We start from the raw sequence: 21655 nt of genomic DNA, 5'->3' as shown, positions 1-21655 counted from the left end.
TAACTGATAGCTATCTTCTCTCTTTGTAAGGCTATTTATAGCTGCATGTGGTTTCATTAATGAATCAATTATTCATAATCTTTATTTTCGATTTCTTTAATCTCTTTGAGTCGTAGTCTGAGCAATAGTGAGGTTCATCTACGTCAAAGCTGGTGTAGGCTCAATGTAGTTTATCCTGTGTTGCCTGTCGAAAGCGTCCCGGCCGAGTTTACTTTTATTGCACCGTCACCGAGCAAATAATGCTTTTAAGGTAGTGTTATTATAACACGGCACAGACTCCCTTACCGTTATACACCTCGGCTTGTCCTTGTTCCCTGAAAGGTTGCCAGCCCCCGCGTTGACGTTGCCTATATTTTCCAACAATTAAAAGCGTTATATTAGCATCAGTCAACTACTCGAATCATGTAGCAAATTATAATAATTTTTTGGCGACATGATAGTGAAGCAACAACATAGATTAGCTGCGGAAGGCAGCAGCTTCATACAGAACAATACTGGTGAAGCACATTGCTTCGGCTTATGTGTATCTTTTAAGCAAGAGAGTACAACAGAAATAATTATTAGGTTCATATCGGAGCTTTGACCATACTCCGATGAGGTTTGTTTCCTCATATTTTAATATGACACATACATATTTATATGATAATAGACTATCATATGCAAATGATTATTTAGAGCACAAGTAGTCATATATTATTGGGCATTGACCATATTCTCTTTAAATTATCATAATGGCATAATTTAGAAGATGATTTGTCTATATCTTTGCATCCATTTGATTATTATGCTTTGAGAGCATTTGAAACGTGAAATATATATTGTGACAAGCATTTTGGAAATCACCATTTCATATTTGATATGGTGAGTGCTTTGAATATTATAGAGAAAATTAACAGCGGTGTACACAAGGATAAGTGAATATTGTTATTATTCATCACATGGATGAGCTTTATGATTTTGTTGTGTTAGAATGTTGATTTAACACTACTGCTAAGTGATTAAATCATCAATCTGATTTAAAGCTTATAAATTATGTACTTATGCATATATCGAATTTATAACATTATGTGTTATATTGTGGATATGTTACAAACATTGCACTATTTAATGAGATACATATATGCTTTACAGTCACTTAATCTTAAATATCTGAATTATGTACCGAGACTAAGTTCTAAGGCTTTAGTCACATTGTGGTGATAGTATGGAAAAATCATCCTTCTTGAATACTCTGTCTAGGAAGATGGTTTTTAAGTAAACTTCGATTTCACCACTCGACCTGGGAGTTTTTAAGAAGTAGGGTGTTGATCATGCAGGCTAGATGTGCCACTTGATCTTCACCTAAAATGATGTTGACTTTCATATGTTGTTAAACAATCAAAGCCTTGCAACAGAAATTGTTGAAGTATTGCAATATTAATATTGATCTGCATCATATGAATGCTTTATATGAGTTTTTTTTAATTTCCTCAAGGGAAGGAAAAGTTGTGCAGGTAGAATAACTTTGAGTATTAAAGTTATACTTGTTGAATTCACCGTATTGAAATATATTCCCTAATAAATGTCAGTTTGAACATATTTTTTTGCATATGAGATTAACTTCTTTTAAGAATATTATGTGAAATTTGTGATTATGTTGTCCAACTTGAAGTAGCATATAGACAACACTATCTCCGTGGCTTACAAACAATGAGCATTTATATATATTATTTAAATTCTTGGTTGAGTCATCTTGAAAGACCTACAATTCCTGTTTAAAGGGTAATTATGATGGGTCAAGACTCAAGATAACCAAGTTTGTTGAATTATATTCAATTGAGTATGTATCAGGTAAAGTGCAGGGCTACTATAATGTTTCACAAAGCAAATTTGCAAAACTCACTCTACAAAGGAGCTAATGTTGGACACCAAAGATCAATTTGGGTAAGAGATCAAATACCTTTGAGAAAAATATTTGTAAGTGTTGCATTGTGGGGGAAGTTTTGTCATTCTTGAAGACAATATCTGGTAGACCTGCAACAAGATTTTTCTTTGCAAGTTGATTAATTGTCTTGAAGTTTAGATGGTTGAGCTTCCTGTGCCATTCCCAATTTGCTTCATTCGAATTTATGATCATTAAGCATATAGACTCTCTGTGGTACCAACAATAATGGTAAAAGAGAATATTTCATTTTGAACATGAAAATTTTAAGGGAATTATTTGTGAGTAAATAAAGTACTCATCGTAAGTTTGATCGAGAGGATCAACTTACCTTAATAGAGATGACTAATTATGAGGTTAGTCGTTGAATTATTGATGGAATGGCTTAAAGCCCATGAGGTGATGAATTCATGGTGGATCCCACTTCAGTGGCCAAACGAAGCCATGAAAAGAATCACAAAGTAGTACACTAATTGGTCGATCATGATCATTCCTATAATGTGTGTACTTGTGAGGTTGAGCTACGGCTCTTAATGAATTTATAGCCCTATGAGATGGGTGGTCCTATTGAGATGGACTTAACGAATTCACCGCATAATGCTTGAGTACAAAAGTGCTCATAATGATTTATACTCAATTGGGGTGGTCTATTTTGAGGTAGACCTAATGAGATCACTGACTTGAGTGAAAAAAGGTTAACTGCCTCTTATGAAAGATAATGGGGGTATCCCAATAAGCCGAGTGGCTAAGAAATATGTTGATAAATTGTGATTCACAAACTGTCGTTTGCATTGCAAAGAACAATGCCTATGATAGAAAGAAAAGACTTACAACTGATTTATGTCTTTAACTACTCTATAAGCCTTTAAAGGTGGTCTATATTGAGATAGACTTGGTAGAGTTAAAAGTCTATATTGAGATAGACTTGACAGACATAAAAGTGATAAGACTTGACAGACACAAAAGTGATCGGACTTTGACATAAAAGTCTAAAATGCGATAAGACTTGTCAGATTAAAAGTCTATGTTGAGATAGACTTTGACAGGTTGGAGGTCTATATTGAGATAAACAGAATAGACTTGAATACTAAGGGTATTCATAAGAAGTCAAAGATTTTGACTTTCGTAGAACCTGCGTTTAGAGTTGGTGTGTGCATTAGAGTTCAAAATTTATCTAACCGGTGAGTTCAAGATTTATATCACTCTCGGGAAGAAAATTACTCAATGTCACTACGTGTTAGTTCAAGTTCTCAAACACTGAAATTAAGATCAACTTGTTTGTAATATTGCTCAGACTTTATCATCATTTCTTGTTGAATAGCTTAAACAAATCTTTTTGTCTCAACTCAGAATTTGTGGGGGATTGTTGGAAAATTCTGAGAGAGAGAAAGATTTGTGTAGTCCAAATTAAACCACAAACGTCCATCCTTTACCATGTGTTCTTTCTACACTAATTCTTAGTCAAATATAAAGCCACTAATCCAATTCATTAGTTAATTGTGGTTGTTGTGCTTTGAGAAGGAGTGAAGCAGCGCAAATCGTGGATGACATTGTGGTTGTAATAGTATGCGACCTTACTATATAAAGGTTATACACATTGTTAACAAAGGGCTCAATCTTCATCCTTGTATCTTCGGTTTCTTTAATCTCTTTGAGTCGTAGTCTGAGCAATAGTGAGGTTCATCTACGTCAAAGCTGGTGTAGGCTTAGCGTAGTTTATCCTGTGTTGCCTGTCGAAAGTGTCCCGGGTTTACTTTGACTGCACCGTCACCGGGCAAATAACGCTTTTAAGGTAGTGTTATTATAACACGGCACAGACTCCCTTACCATTATAAACCTAGGTTTGTCCTTGTTCCCTAAAAGGTTACAGCCCCCGCGTTGACGTTGCCTATATTTTCCAACATGTTGTGCCTTCAACCTTTAAGATCGTAGGTGTTATATATATATATATATATATATATATATATATATATATATATATATATATATATATATATATATATATATATATATATATATATATAAAGAGTATTTGATCTTGAATGAATCACTAATTACTAATTTTAGTTGAATATTGTGATCTTTTTTGTTTGTGTTGAAGAACATGTATTAAATTTAGTCTTTTCAATACTTGTTGCATATTTTTGTGCTTTATAGTGCACATTTTTACCTTCCAGTGCATATTGTTGTGGCTCGCATGTAGTGAATTTTTTTTAAAGATGAGTTGATGAATGGTTGAAATGCACCCGCACTTTTCACCTGTGGCTTACTTTTCACTTGAACCCCTCCTATATATATATATATATATATATATATATATATATATATATATATATATATATATATATATATATATATAACACTCATGTGAGAACTAGTAGCCTGTGAAAATGTATGGATTCGTCTCATATGTTTATTTACATGATCAACAGTTGTAAATTAAGGAAAAAATGCAATAACATTTCTGTAATTAAGATGGTACATTTGATAGTGCATCCATAGATATATAATTAATAGTGCAAACATGCATGTAAGTCCACTATTATAGAGTTAAGTACACTATCAGATATTCATGAATGCACTATTAAACGTTTCAAAATGATTATCCTAATTAATCAAATGCTGCTGCATTTTTACTTAGGTTTCAGCCCTTAATCATGATGGACGTATGAGATTAGTTTACACATTCTCAGGTCTTAACGTGCTGTCAGTGCAAACTCACAATTAGTTATGCAAACATGCACCAATAGTTTTAAGAAATGCACAACAAAAAAAATGCACCAATGCACCAAAAAACACACCATTATATTAAATACACATCACCACAAAACGCACCATTAGGTATGCATAAACGTACCACGCAGTGCTCGAAAACGCATAATTAGGTGTGGGGAGGTATGATGCATTTTTTGGCTGTGTGGTGCATTTTGTGGTGCATTGGTACATTTCATTGTTGTGCGTTTTTACATAATTAATGGTGCGTTCGCACCGACCGCACGTTAAGACATGGATGCATATATACATACAAACATACATACATATATATATATATATTGGTTCAAATGAAAATAGGACTTCCCGTGCGTACGGTGCAGATTACACCATTAGGTATGCATAAATGCACCACATAGTGTTCGAAAATGCACCAGAATGAAATGCCACAAAATACACCACACACCAAAATATACACCACACATAATGATATTTTTTCATACACTATGGTGCATATATGCCAACCTAATGGTGCAATTCGCACCGTCCGCACGAGAAGTCTTGTTTTCACTGGAACCTGACTCTCTCTCTCTCTCTCCCCACCCCCCCCCCCCCCCCACACACACACACACACACACATATATATATATATATATATATATATATATATATATATATATATATATGTATATATATTAGTCTGACCTTCTAGGATACTAAATGTGACCAAGAAAATCTAATCATGCGGATGGTGAGAGATGCAGCTTGGGAAAAGTGAGCATCTAGCTGTACATGTACATTCCACTAACCAACCAAATAATAAATTTAGTGTAAATATTTACCATGCATGTACACGTTGAAACCATGTTGGGTGTTTAACAATTAGTCAATACTGAATCGTGTTAGTTGATAATATAATTTATTGACTATTTTGATTAATGTATACGGAGTAATTTTATTTATTTATTATTTTTTTTTTTTGGCATATGTGACATACAATATCATTACACAGTGAAACTGATCTAAATTCGACTTATGTCATGCTTGTAGAGTTTGACTCTTACTCAGGAAAAAGTTTAGTTAAAAACTTTTTAATTATTTAACATGACAAGCATGTACAAACTTTATGTAATAGTTGAACTTTGTGACCTTGTAATTATATTAATCGTCCACTTATCGACTATTTCCAACTACGACTATTGAGTTATCATATATTATTTAGCATTTTTTATAAAAATATTTGATAAATTAGCAATGTATGGTTAATTTATAATAATATATACAATATACTTATTACATAATGATTTCAAAACGGTGAATATATATATATATATATATATATATATATATATATATATATATATATATATATATATATATATATATATAGAGTTAATTACCGAAATAGTTATTTGACTATAGTGAAATTACTAATTTGGTCATTGACTATTTTTTTTTTTACCAATTAAGTTCCTCAACTTTAAAAATCTTAGTCAATTTGGTTCTCCGTTTGTTTTGCCGTTAAATATCCATTAACTAGATACCAAATTGGTAATTTTGCTATAGTCAAGGGACCATTTCTGTCATCACATGCACCATTTTCTCCGAAAAGTTAATTACTAAAATTGTCTCTTAACTACAACAAAATTACCAATTTAAACTCGAGTTAACGGATGTCTAACGGTAAAACAAACGGAGGACCAAATTGGTTAAGATTTTTAAAATTGAGGGACTTAATTGGTCAAAAAAAGTCAAGGACCAAATTAGTAATTTCGCTATAGTCAATGGACCATTTCGGTAATTAATTAACTCATACACACACATATATATATATATATATATATATATATATATATATATATATATATATATATATATATATATATATATATATAGTTGCATTCGGGTGCGAACGGCTCGCCCAGGCGCGAAATAGGAATGGATTCTATTCGTCCACGTGTCCAGATCTAATGGATGAGAAATACTGATTTTTTAAAAAAATGCGGTGGCATTTTCGTAAATAATTGAACATCGAAGTGCAAGTAAAATGTATTACAAGTGCATGTAAAATGTATTATAGGTGCAAGTAAAAATTTACACTGAGCATCAATACTTAGTTGCACTTATAGTTCTAAGTAGTTGCACCTATAATTCTAAGTAGTTGCACACATAGGTATAAGTAGTTGCATCTAGGTGTATGAATGTTTGCGAGTGGTTTTCAGGAGTATTACTACCCGCTGAACTCAGATCAATGAATGTTAACAAGACAAAATTACATGCACTTATAGGTGAAAGTAGGTGCACAAATAGTTATAAGTAGTTGCACCTATAGTTATAAATAGTTGCACATATAGTTATAAGCACACCCAGGTGCATGAATGGTTGCGGAAAGTGAATGCTAACAAGGCAAAATTACATGCACTTATAGGTGAAAATAGGTGCACTTATAAGAGATTTTACTTGCACTTCGATGTTCAATTATTTACGAAAATGCCACCGCGTTTTTTTTAAGTTATTAGATCTGGACACATGTCACGCGCTGATTCGTTCGCATTTCCTTCCTGGGCACTTATTCGCACCTGAGTGCGTCCCTATATATATATATATATATATATATATATATATATATGTGTGTGTGTGTGTGTGTGTGTGTGTGTGTGTGTGTGTGTGTGTCTATATATATATATATATATATATATATATATATAGGTTTAGGATCAGGTGCGCATAACACTTCCGTTGCAAAAATGCTGTGAGATAAGATTTACACTATGATTAATGACTCTCTTAAAATCAATTATATATGAAATGTGTACTTGAAAGCTCAAAACCATGCACTTGAAGGTACAAAAATGTGCACTTGAAGTTAAAAAATTTACACTCAAAGGCAAATAGATGTGCAATTGATGCAATTTATAGTTCCAAAAAGGGAGGTTATTCAACTTAAGTGTTATTAAACTAATTACCCATACAAACTGTTTGTAAATCTCACAAATTTCATTAGAAATTTAGTTATATGTTATTGAAAAAAATACACAATATATGACAAATACTACTCAGAATTGTACAGTTGAAGGCAAAGAAACGTGCACTTGAAGGCATAAAAATGTGCACTTGAAGGCAAAAAATCTGCACTGAAGGAAAAAAAAAGGGTTCACTTGAATGCTAAGTATAATTTTACACAATAATAAGACACACATACACTTGTAGGCATTAAATTGAGCACTTGAAGGCATAAAGAGGATCACTAGAAGGCAAGGGAGAGAGAAAAAAAAAAGGACACTAAAAAGAAAATTAAGATTCGAAAGAAATTAATTGTGCAATCTTAGAAAGGAAAACATGCACTTGAAAGCTACAAAACGTGCACTTGAAGGCTAAAAACATGCGCTAGAAGGGGAAAAAATGATTCAATGGAATGCTAAGCATTATTATTATTATTATTATTATTATTATTATTATTATTATTATTATTATTATTATTATTATTATTGTTATTGTTATTGTTATTGTTATTGTTACTGTTACTGTTACTGTTACTGTTATTGTTATTGTTATTGTTATTGTTATTGTTATTGTTATTGTTATTGTTATTGTTATTATTATTATTATTATTATTATTATTATTATTATTATTATTTTTAACACAATAGTAAGACACACATGCACTTGTAGGCATGAAATTGAGCACTTGAAAGCATATAGAGGATCACTAGAAGGAAGGGGAAAAAAGATACTAAAAGGAAAATTAGAAGAAAATTAATTGTTCACTCTTAGAAAGTAAAACATGCACTTGAAGACCAAATTTTTGCACTCAAAGACACAAAGATGTGCACTCAAAGGAGAAACTAAGAACTGAAACAAAAATGATGCACTTGAAGAAGAGAAATATGCACTTGAAGAATGAAAAATGTGCACCCGAAGAAGAAAAATGTGCACTCAAATACAAAAGACAATCTGACTTACTCAAAATTACAAATATACCACCAAGACAAGCTGGCTTACTAAAAATTACAAATATACCATCGCATGTTTTTAATTAAAATTCAATTTGGGCTGTTGATTTGGATTGCATCTACGGTTGGAAATTGTGTGGATCCAAAAAAAAAAAAAAAAAATATATATATATATATATATATATATATATATATATATATATATATATAGAGAGAGAGAGAGAGAGAGAGAGAGAGAGAGATAGATAGAGAGAGAGACGAGTTCAGGTGGGGCGACCCCTTCCCGTGCAGTTGTGCGACGGTTTTCAGAATACACCAATAGTTAAGCAAGGTATACACCATCAACGTCAGGAAGTGCACCACAAAAAAGACACACAAATTAGGACCGCATCACCAACAACACACCATTAGGTATGACTAAAAGCACCATATAGTGTTCGGAAGTACACCATTAGTGGTAGAGAGTTATATGGTGTATTTTTTTTTTTTTTTTTTTTTTTTGTGTGCTGTGTATTTTTACATTTCATTGTTGTGTGTTTCTCTTACACTATTGGTGCATATTGTTAACATTGTTGGTGTATTCTGAAAACCGCCACACGATCGCACAGGAGGGCGCAATGTCGCCGCATTTGAACTTTTTCATATATATATATATATATATATATATTATCAAATACAATATCTCTAAACAAATGCGAACTAGTTATCTTACAATGAGGGACTATAGATTATGACATTCTAGTAAAGTTAGACGCATAACCAAAAAAGCATGCAAAATGACCTTTTAGTAATGAGATGCAATATTACATTTTTATACTTTCTACTTAGCATTGTCAAGATTATGAAAGGAATCTTTACCTCATCATCTTGTTTTTTAACCCCAACTGAGTTAGTTGGACAATTAACTTTACAATCATAATGTTTTAAATTTGACTCCATGTGGAAACTGTTTATTGATCTTCTTGGTTTAATTTAGTCAACTATAGACAACCTAGGTCAGTTTTACTTTTTTTGTGGTCTTTTACAAACTAGAGCCGCAAGGACACGTTTCACACAGTACACACTTTTGAATAACGGTTATGCGCTTTCTAATAAAACAAAGAATAAAGGAAGATATAACTCGCCAAAGGCTTTGTGGTCGAACGGTATAGCCGTGGTCCTTCAAATGAGAGGTCTCAGGTTCAAAAAAAAAAAAAAAAAAAAAAAAAAGAAGGGTAAGGGACACGTGATTGGTTATGGATTACTTGTGTTTCACCACTTACCATAAAGTTAATATCCTAATTATTGGAACCTGTTAAGTACTAATTTATTAATTAAGGAATAAGGGTCAAATTAGCCACTGAACGTAGCGTGAAAGTGCAATCAGACCACTGAACTAAAAAAATGTGCAATTACCCCACTCAACGCCCTAAATGTCTTCAATTTCACTGAATAGCTGGTTTTCACCCATTCCTCCCGGTTGATTGCTGACCTGGATGTCTACATGGCAATATTTATTATTTTTCTTTATTTTCTTTTGTTCTTCTTTCTTCCTGCTTACAGAGTTTGGGCGTGGGGCGGCGTGATTCCTTCTCCGACGGCCGTCAAGGTGGTTTTTGACTTTGGCTTTGGAGACCGATCTTTGACGCATGGGGGTTTCTCGGCGTACACACAGTGAAGCAAACTTTTTCGGTCGTCATCATGTATTGTGCGGACGGCGGCGACCTATGGTGATGCTCCAACGAACTAGCAACAGCAGCGCCGAACGACAGCAGCAACAAGAAGATCCGGCGACCTCTGGTCTTCGTTCCCTCTCGCTCATCAACATGCAGCAGTGGCCACCAGCAGGTCATCAACATCTTCGTGATTATACCTAACCCCAACAACAAACCCATCGACATCATCACCACCATACTTCTCCAAGAACCCAAATGATGCAAAAACCCCAAGTCTTGTTCTATCAAACTCAGAGATTTCAAAACCCAAAAATGCAAAGGAAAGTACAACCATAACACTTAACATATAACCAAAATTTCCAAAAGAACATAGCATTCTGCATCAAGTCAGCAAATACACAGCTAAAAACTTGTGGGTATTTCTAACAAAAAGCTTAGGGTGGGAACACACAGTGTTTTCCGATAATCCGCAAGTAAGTCGGCAAATACCAAGTTGTTAGAAGTGAGAGCCTCGGCGGAGAGCTCCACCACCAAGGCACTCCCATTACTCCCTTGAGATTCAACCTCGCGTCGAAGATTCCCTCGGGACCGCACTCCTCCATCACGGCACTAGCATTAGAAACCTCGCGGCGGAGCGACGAGGGCGATGCAGAAAGCTCAGCGGCGGAATGGGAGGAATGGCAGGTGGAGTGGAGGATTGGGAGACACCCGGATCGGGGAAAGGATCCGGCGGGTACTTCGAGTAACAAGAGTGTTAGTGTTGGGTTTGTGAGAGAGGGGGGAGGCGGAGAAGGAATGGGAAATGGATCAGAAGGTGGGGATTTGGTCTTGTGAGAGAAAGCAGCTGAAGTAGTAGTGGATTGTCAGGGCTGTGAGGCGGCTCGACGAAGCAGTACCACGAGCGGCGGCGGGTCACAGCGGCGGTTGGATTAACAAGCAGAAGAAAGAAGAGAGCGGAGGAGGAAGAAAGGAAAACAAAGAAAAATAACGGAAAAGAATAAATATTGCCATGTAATTAGTCCAGGTCAGCAATCAACCGGGAGTAAGAGGTAGAAACCGGCTATCCGGTGAAATTGAAGAAATTTGAGGCTTTGAGTGGGTTAATTGCATTTTTTTTTAGTTCAGTGGTCTGATTGCACTTTCGCGTTACGTTCAGTGGCTAATTTGACCCTTATTCCATTAATTAATTATCTCTGGAAACTAAATTTTATCAAATTTAGTTCATAAAAAAAATTATTTTAATTAAGGAGTTCAAACTCATGACCAAGAGTTTTGTAGGAAAAAATGCTTGTATTCTATAATATTTTTGAGATACAACATAAAATACAGAAAAATAAGGGAACTAAAAATTAGATTATTTGACATCTTCAGGTGTGTACTCACTTTCCTATAGGTCTTTAATTTTTCTTTACAAGCAACAAGAATACCCGATTAAGACTTATGAGATACAAGAAGATATAAAGAAATCTCAAGTTCTCTGCCAAGAATTTTCTTTTTAAATTGTGTATTGAGAATTCTATCTAAAGATATATTTTCAAATGTTAGTGCAAATAACACAGGAAAATATGGCGGTTATAAAATAAACTTTTCATCTATCATACATTAACCTTTCATCTTTCAAACTTCAGTCCTAGAGTTTTATCTGTGTCAGACATTTCATCTCAGACCTCTCTCAGATCTTCTTGTTTGACCCTTTTCATATACATCACGTATGTTTGTCTGAGAATTCATGTTCATGCATACTCCATATATATTACATATATTTATATCCAAACTCTGAGGAGAAATTACCTGAATGTTTTCATGGAGGTTACGTTATAAACTCCAACTTTCAAAGGATAATAAACTTAATTTAAATTTAAACATTTAAATTAATCCACAATTATAATATAACTGTTCTTGATATTATAATGTAATAGAACCAGTAGCTTTCAAAAAATAATATAACTGTTCTTGATTGGAATATTATATATATAGCTGAGTTATTTTCTCTGTTTAATAGTAGTATATCATGTTATTGGCCTCTGCAGTAAATATATAACATGCAGCAAATAGACTTTGCAGTAGACTTTTAACAAGTAGACTTTTAACAAGCAATAGACTTTGTATTAGAGTTTTAACAAGTAGTAGACTTTGCAGTATACTTTTGTTAAAACTCTTCTTCAATTCTTACCCCAAAAAGCTGAATCCCCAACCCTAAGGGCCCCTCACACTCCGACCCGACAGAGCATGTGGGAGGATGTAAATCACGGTGACTCAATGGGTTAAATTAATCCACAATTATAATATAACTCTTCTTCAATTCTAATTTAACTGAAGATATTTCCCAATTAAAATCAAAGAGTGAATTCCATTTTTGGTCCTGCTGTTATTGGGGTCTTTCCAATTTTAGTCCACCATAATGTTTTTTGCCACATTACACCCACAGTTATTAACATCGTTCCAATTTTAGTCCACGTTAGACTTTCCGTCATTTGGCTGTGAATTGGAGGGGCATTTTCGTTATTTTCTTTTGTTTCTCTTCTACTTTACCATTTGTTCCCTAAAACAGCCGATTGTATACTAGAGAAATCAGTAAATCAAACGTAAAACCCTCTCTTTAATCAAACCTAAATCCCAGCCAAATTCCAACCTGTTTGACAATCGAATCAACGACGCATCGATTGTCAAACATTCTTCGACGAAAACCCCAACCAATATTGATGAAATTGGAAAGCTAAATGAACGACTACTGACGGGGGGAAGCAAGAACGATGGACAACAAAAACTTAGGTAAAAGTCGATTTTTACATATTCTGAGTTGTATGTGTATACAATGAATAAAGTGACCTAGGTAAAGCATGTTAATGCCATTTAAGTATTTGTCATTGTCATTTGTTGTTTGCCATTGCTTGTACACGACTTTTATGTGTGGGGTTGTCATTTTCCTTTGTTGTCTGCTATTCTTATGAAATTATGTTCAATTCTGTGGGGTAGATGCTTTAACTTATGCACTTGGAATTGTATATATGCATATAAACAGGGACAACATGTTATTGTAGGGTTTTTATTAGAAAGTTATGTTCTGGGGACCACTGCTGGTGCTGGGTAAACTGTGTTTTTTCCCCCCCTTTTTGTTAGAATATGTTAAAAACCAATAATTCAGCTTGATAATTTTTTTTTTTTTTTTTTTTTTGCTTTGTTTATGTGTTTGGAAATAATACAGATACCTTTAGTCTGAAGTTAAGACATGGAGGTAGCCTAAAAAAGAATGGAATAGGATATGTTGGAGGGGCTACTCAGTCTTATAATTTGGATATTGATTTGTGGGGGATGATAACTTTAAGGGAAACAGTTGAGGAATTGGGATATAACATGTTAGATAAATTTAAATACTTCACACCTACTAGTGGGGTCTTATTTGAATTAAACAATGATAGTGATTGTTGGGCAATATGTGACAGTGGCCAGTTTCCCAAACAAATTTAGGTTTGGGTGATAGGTGATGAGGGAGCTGGGGATGGTGAAACTGTAGTTGAAGGTGATGAGGACTTTGATGATTTGGAGTACAGTGAGGGTAGTGGGGATACTGAGGGAAATGATGACTTAGAGTTTGATGGGCATGTAGATCAGAATGCAGAATTTGCAGGGGTTGATGTTGTTCAATCATCTAGGGAGAATATTATTTCTGTGAAGGATGGAAATGGGGTTGGGAGTGTGAAATATGGAAATGAAGGACTGAATTTCTCTGATGAAGACAATGGGAAGGACAGTGATGATGAAAAGAAATTTAAGTGGCCAGAGTTTAGGGCAAAGACTGAGATGAATTGCCCTAAGTTCTCTGTTGGATTAACTTTTGGATCTAATGTTGAGTTTAAAGATGCTGTCTATAATTATGCTTTGCATACTGGGAGGGAATTAAAGTTTACAAAGAATGACAAGTGTAGGATGTGTGTAAGGTGTAGACAAAGTGGTTGTCCTTTCAAGATTAATTTATGGAAAGTTAAGGATGACATGTCTTGGAGAATTGTTACTTATCATGAAGAACATGATGGGTGTGGTTGGGTGTATGAAAACTCCATGGTGAAATCAACAAGAACGGCTAAAAGATGGGTGAAAGAAATTGGCCACCACAGCAACTGGAGTACTGCTGAAATTAGAAACAAGGTGAAGGTTGATGACAAATGTGAAATAAGTAAGAAGCAAGCTTGGAGGGTCATAACAAAAGTTAAGGCTGTGATTGAAGGAGAGACTATGAATTTTTTCAATAAGATTTGGGACTATAAATTGGAGATTCAAAAAAGAAACCCCAAAACTACATGTGATGTTAAAGAAACTGATTTGTTGTATGATGGGAAGTCTAGATTCCTTAGAATGTATTTTTGTTGGGAAGCTAGCAAAGATGGGTATAAGTTTTGTAGAAAATTAATTGGTGTTGATGGGTGTCATTTGAAAAGCAAGTTTGGAGGGATTCTTGTAACTGCTGCGGGATTGATGGGAATGCAGCATATTCCCACTAGCATATGCATTTGTAGAAGGGGAAACAAAGGATTCATGGTCCTGGTTTTTGATGTTTTTAAGGAGGGACTTGGAAATCACAATTGAAGATCAACATCAACTGACATTTATATCAGGTATGGCAGTGCATTTATTTCTGTACACTGACTTATATATCTTGTACCCACATGTATTGAAAGATAACTTGTTTTGCAGATAAACAAAAAGGTCTTCTCCCAACATTTGAAGAGGTTCTACCACATGTCTCACATAGATTCTGTGTGAGACATCTTCATGGAAACTTGAAGGGGGCAGGATTTGTTGGCAAGGCAATGAAGGATGCATTATGGGCAGCAGCCAAGGCCACACAGTGAACATGTTCTATGATGCCATGGCAGAAATCAAGGGCTTAGATGTGGAAGCATATCAATGACTATCAGAGAAGCACCCTTCTGAATGGTCAAGGTCTCATTTCACACCTTACTCTAAATGTGATGCTCTAGTGAATAATATTTCCGAAAGTTTTAATGCCATGCTATTAGATGCTAGAGAAAGGCCACTGATTTCCTGTTTAGAAACCATTAGGAAATTAATGATGACAAAAATATTTGATAGTAGAGAAAAGGCTGTGAAATGGAAGGGACCTTTCTGCCCTACAATAATGAAAAAACTTGCCTTAATTGAGCATGCTGCTGGTAGCTGTTTAGGGAATCAGAGTGATGAACACTTGTTTGAAGTAAGGTGTATGGAAGGGAATGTGAGTTTGGAGCAGCATACTGTTGATTTGTTTAGGAGGGCTTGTAGTTGTAGGAAATGGGACTTAACAGGAATACCTTGTAAACATGGAGTGTGTGCCATATGGATTAAGAATGGTAAAAGTGGTGATGTGCATCATTATGTAGACAACTGTTACTCAATTAATGCTTACTTGAATACCTATGGAGGGAGGATAAACCCCATTGCTGGTCCTGCTGAATGGCCTAAATCAAACAAGCAACCACCACTGCCCCCATTATACACAAGTAGACCTGGCAGACCAAAAAAATTGAGAAAGCTGTCTATGCATGAGATGACCAAAAATCAACCACCACTGACCAAAGATGGGACACATATGAACGGTAGCTTGATTGTCAAACATTGCAAGAAATGCAACAAGGCAGGCCATAATGCAAGAACATATCCTATTGATCCTATTGTCAGGCAAAGAAAGGTATTGTATATGTACCTTATGCAAACTAATTGTTCATTGTTTATTACATTTGACTGGAATTCTTACATTGTCATATTCTTTTCATCTAGTGTAATCCCAAAAAAAGGAAAATGAAGCAGCAAACTGGAAATGTTGTGCCCCCTAGAGTTGATTCTGAGCAGGTTGTGCCACCTAGAGTTGATTTTGAGCAGGTTGTGCCCCCTAGAGTTGGTTCTCAGCCTGCTGTTCTCCCTGGACTTGGTTGTGAGCCTCATGAAGTTGGTTTGGAGGGTCAGATAAGTGTAGATTTTTGGACTGAAGCAGTAGAGGTAGCTGCTATGTTTGACAATGTTCCTGAAGGTGGAGTGGTTGTTCAGCATGAAGAAATTACAATTACTCAACCATCAATGGAGTTTGACAGCAGTCAGCAAGAAACTATACCACAAGTGAGCAACCAAAGCTTCCAAGAGTTCCAAGACTTCCAAGAAATCCAAGACTTCAAGTGTTCAACCTGTGAGAAGATATGGCACAAGATCTACTCTCAAGTCAAGATTCACCAACACCATTGACACACCTGTTAAGATTGATTAACCTTGATTAGAATTGTTACTTTGTTAGATATTTTGTAATCAGAATACACTGATTTTTGTGATCAGAATTGTTCATTTTCCTATGTATTTTGTCTATGAAGTACTGTCTTTTGGCTATGTTCATTTTGCTATGTATTTTAGCTATGAAGTACTGTCTTTTGGCTATGTATTAGAGCTATCTGATGTGTAACATACAGTTTGGTCACAATACATTTTGGGAAAAATGAAGCACTGTGTTTTGGCTCTGTCTTTTGGTTATATTACTCTTTAGTGCAAAATACAGTTTGGTCAGTATATTTATGTTCATTTTGGCTATGAAGTGTTGTCATTTGGTCATTATTGTTTTGGCAGTAAGGCACAACAACAAAATAGCCATGGTTGATGTTCATTTGCATATAAACATTCTATTCAATTGCAATATTCAAACATAACACAAACCAATTTTATTGCAACACAAACCAAAAATACAGTACAAAAACATTATGGGAGCATAGGTACACCTAAACTATCATTCTTCTCCACAGCCAAACAACCCATTAGCACTACAATCAGAAGTACAACAGCCATCATGAATTTACTTTTGCTAGTCCTATGCTTCTCCTTCATTTCTTCCATTTCTTCTTCATTTCTTCCACTTCTCAACTTGGCTTTTAACCTTGTAAGTTCTTCTTCACTTTTGTTAATTCTCCTCAATAGCCCAGGTATTATCCTCTTTGACATAGGGCAAATTGGGGGATCATACCAATTCACAAACCCACATGATCCATCCTGAAAATTGTGAAGATGAAACTCAAAATTGCGAAGATTAAATTGAACCTTTTGCGAAATTAAAAACTCAAAATTGCGAATTTGGAAATTGAAAATTGACCCATTGCAAAAATTTCTAAATTGTAAACATATAAAATACTAACCTTACATCTTGAACATTCCTAATACCTCATACCTGGATTTTCATTTGTCTATGATGTCTTCAAAACCATTTATTGGCCACATCGACATTTCTGAATTGAAATCCATTCACCATACACATAACACTTTCTCATTGTATTCGAAGAACTAGAGCTTTCTCCTTTGTATCTTTCCATTCAAGCAAAGCTCCTATAGTTTGTAGATTGAAATGGGTAGAACGGTAGAAGAGCTCCTCCGTAACTCCGCTGGGAAAATTAGGAAAGGGAAAAGAAATGTTGTCAACAACTTAAAGTAAAAGAGAAACAAAATAAAATGCCGGAAATGCCCCTCCAACTCACGGCCAAATGAACGGAAAGTCTAACGTGGACTAAAATTGGAACGATGTTAATAACTGTGGGTGTAATGTGGCAAAAAATATTATGGTGGACTAAAATTGGAAAGACCCCAATAACAGTAGGACCAAAAATTGAATTCACTCAAAATCAAATAACTTTAATAATATTTCTACTAAACTTAAAATAACATTTTAACTTCACAACTCCCAAAATATTATTTAAGTTTAATAACATATTTGAAATTCTCAAACATACATCTACTATACTAATAAGAGCCCAAGAGAGTTAGGCCTATAATGGGTAGAAAAAATGGTAGTCAAATTTTTTAATCAAATGAATGGCTCAGATTGATCAGATTTTAATTTTCCCTTTAAGATTTCCTAATTTATCCTTAATGAATATGATTATCCGTTAACTTTTGTTAGTTCACCGTTAACTTACTCATTGATTTTAATAAAAAGGTCTTAGGTTCGAACCTCATCCCAATTAAAGTTGGCGTAATTAGTACTATATTTTGCTCTTATTAAATTATAAATAATAATTTAGTAGCTACAACAAAAAATAATACATATGCATTTCTTTAATTTAGAATTATGTGTCTACAATGTCTTTATTCAAAAACAGTTATTCATTATCAATAAATTAAATAAGAGAAATAATTTAATTAGTTATATTGTTTTTATTTTTCTCCAATATAAAAATTCTTTACATTCAAATTCATCAATTGATTATATTCGCTACATTGTCCCATACAATGTCTTTATTAAAAAAATTATTCATTATCAGTAAATTAATTAAGAGAAATAATTTTATTAGTTATATTCTCTTTATATTTCTCCAATTTAAAAATTCTTTACATTCAAATTCATCAATTGATTATATTCACTATATTATCTATTATCTTTTTTTTTTTGTGCACTATTTTTAAATTAAATATCAAAGTTATATACAAAATAATGCTATATATTTGTTTACCAAGTATTTTATTAATACCATGAAAAATAAAAATAAAAAAAAATTAATAAAGCCAATCATATTAGAGTTAATACCCAAAATCGTCCTCGACTATAGTGGTTTTTCTCAATTTCGTCCTAAACGACTTTGGTGACCTAATATCGTCCCAGACTTTTATGTTTCGCTCAATTTCGTCCCATACTTTTGTGTTTTTGCTCAATTTAGTCCCTCATTTGTTATTCTATCCATTTGGTGTTAAATAAATAGACAATTAAGTAATTTTAATATTGACATCTCTTTACTCATAGACATGTGAACTGCGAAATCCTTTATTTTTTTTTTTTTTTACGAATTAGTCCCAGAATTACTCTTAAAACTGCGAATATAAAATTTGATTTGCAGGTCCGGGAGTAATTCTGGGTGTAATTCGTACAAGAAAGATGAATTTCGCACTTCACAAGTTGAAAGTAAAGAGAGATCAATATTGACATTATTGAAATGTCCCTAAATTTAACACCAATTTGACGGAATAACAAATGGAGGACTAAATTGAGCGAAACACAAAAGTCTGGGACGATATTAGGTCACCAAAGTCGTTTAGGACGAAATTGAGAAAAATCACTATAGTCGAGGATAATTTTGGGTATTAACTCAATCATATTAACTACTTGAGGGATTTGTTGACAAAGATAGTATTCAAATCACACAACAAATTGAAGTGAGAACTACCTCGCAATGTTCTTGTTTGACAATCAGCAGTTAGCGGATTATATTAGCGAATTTGACCGACGAATTATATCAACGGTGGTGAAAAGATATTTGAAAAAGTTAGTTATTTAGATTAACATGTAAAATGACATAATAATAATAATAATAATAATAATAATAATAATAATAATAATAATAATAATAATAATAATAATAATAATAATAACAACAACAACAACAACAACAATAACAACAACAACAACAACAATAACAACAACAACAACAACAACAATAATAATAATAATAATAATAATAATTGTTTTAAAAAAAATTAAAAATTTTAATTAAGCCAATCATATTAACTACTTGGGGGATTTATTGACAAAAATGGAATTCAAATCGCACAACAAATTGAAGTAGGAAACTACCTCGCAATGTCATTGTTTGGCAACCATTAGTTAGTTCTTCAATATTGTTATATATTTAATATTTTATGCCCTAATTTTTATTTGCTCTCCTTTATGTCCCGTATTTGGTTTCAACCAAACCTATATAATTATTTTATTGACCGTTATAATCAATCATGACTATATTATCTTGTATTTGTAAACTTAGAATTATCTATTTAAATATGCAAATTCAAAATTTAATTATCTATGCATGAACAATTTCAATATAATCTTGACTTGATATACTTTAAAGTTCTTATTATTAAAACAATTATTATTATTATTATTATTATTATTATTATTATTATTATTATTATTATTATTGTTGTTGTTATTATTATTGTTATTGTTATTATTGTTATTGTTGTTATTGTTGTTATTGTTATTGTTGTTATTGTTATTGTTATTGTTATTGTTATTGTTATTGTTATTGTTATTGTTATTGTTATTATTATTATTATTATTATTATTATTATTATTATTATTATTATTATTATTATTATTATTATTCAATCACTTCTTGTGAAAGGTTCTCTATATTTCTGTTCCAATCCTATTGTTTACATAAAATAAAATAAGACAATCAAGTGATGCGATCTTCCATGATACTATCATGATGCAGTTGACTCCTAACTCCTAAGTATTCATCAAGCCAATTAAAAAAAAAAACAATTAATTAATTAATCAATTAATTAATGCATTAAATTATCCACATGCATGTGGAGCAAACCTAATTGTTTCCTTATTCACTCCAAATTATGATATTACTGTCTGGATTACCTTAACAGTACACACTCACACCAATTAGGTTAAAAGCTATTAACTTTTAAGCATTCTTTCGATGCTACATATTTGAATCATGACGAGCAACAAGCGAATATTCAATTAAGCAAATTTGATCATTAAATGTGTTTAAAATTTAAAAACTGGAATTGAGCCTTCATTAATTCATAAGCATTCTTTCGATGCTACATATTTGAATCATGACGAGCAACAAGCGACTATTCAATTAAGTAAATTTGAACATTAAATGTGTTTAAAATTTAAAAACTGGAATTGAGCCTTCATTAATTCAGAAAAATATTCCTTTTATTGTTCTGATGAAGTTATCTCATAAGAAATTCATTTTATAACGGAAAAGTAAAATTATTTATATTCATTCAGTACTTGTAAATTGACCAAGTTAGTTACGAGCTTAAAAACAAAAACAAAAAAAACAAAAAAAGAATTCATTTAGTAATTGAATACTAAAAAAAGTCAATCAAATAGTGCCACCATGGTTGGCCTAAATGTGTCTGTATGGGGCGGCTCCCAATTTTTAGAAGTCTAATTAAGTTTCTAAAAAAAAATACTCTTCCTTTATTTATAACAAAATTGTGCACACCACATTGGGATGTTTCAATAAATTTGTTCCTTACTATAAGTACAACAATATTTATAGCTTAAATACCTTAAATTAAAATAACATTTTAGGATGTTGTTTTTGTTACACCAACCGTTGGACATCCTTCAATGGTTGTGGTGTAGTGTGTGTTACATAGCCCTAAATGGATGTTGGCGTTGATTTTGGCAATCAAAATCTAGTAGATCCACTTTTAATTTAGGTCGAGTCAGAGTGGATTTGGGTTCTTCGTAGTAAGACGAATAAGTTGATATATTGTATGCTCAAAACAGATAATGAGTGAATGAGAAATTGATTCTCAAAGTAGACCCATTTGAGTTGAAAATGAAGGTAGAAAGGCTTTGTAAAAGCACTTATCCCACATTGGTTTGGGAAGTGGGTTTGCACCACTATATATACAAG

The 21655-nt window shown here is 33.2% G+C and overlaps 1 long non-coding RNA gene across 1 annotated transcript; it reads left to right on the top strand.

Moving 5' to 3' along the window:
* The first annotated feature begins 531 nt into the window (after window positions 1-531).
* On the top strand, window positions 532-21026 carry LOC109166662. The gene is made up of 3 exons (XR_002051702.1): window positions 532-602; window positions 8844-8847; window positions 21016-21026. It is a non-coding gene; the product is annotated as an uncharacterized LOC109166662 (long non-coding RNA).
* Window positions 21027-21655: the final 629 nt, after the last annotated feature.

The sequence above is a fragment of the Ipomoea nil genome, unplaced genomic scaffold, assembly GCF_001879475.1.
Source record: "Ipomoea nil cultivar Tokyo-kokei standard unplaced genomic scaffold, Asagao_1.1 scaffold3104, whole genome shotgun sequence".
Lineage (NCBI taxonomy): Eukaryota > Viridiplantae > Streptophyta > Magnoliopsida > Solanales > Convolvulaceae > Ipomoea > Ipomoea nil.
Note: the sequence above shows the minus strand (reverse complement) of the source record. Positions and strands in the feature narration are given on the sequence as shown.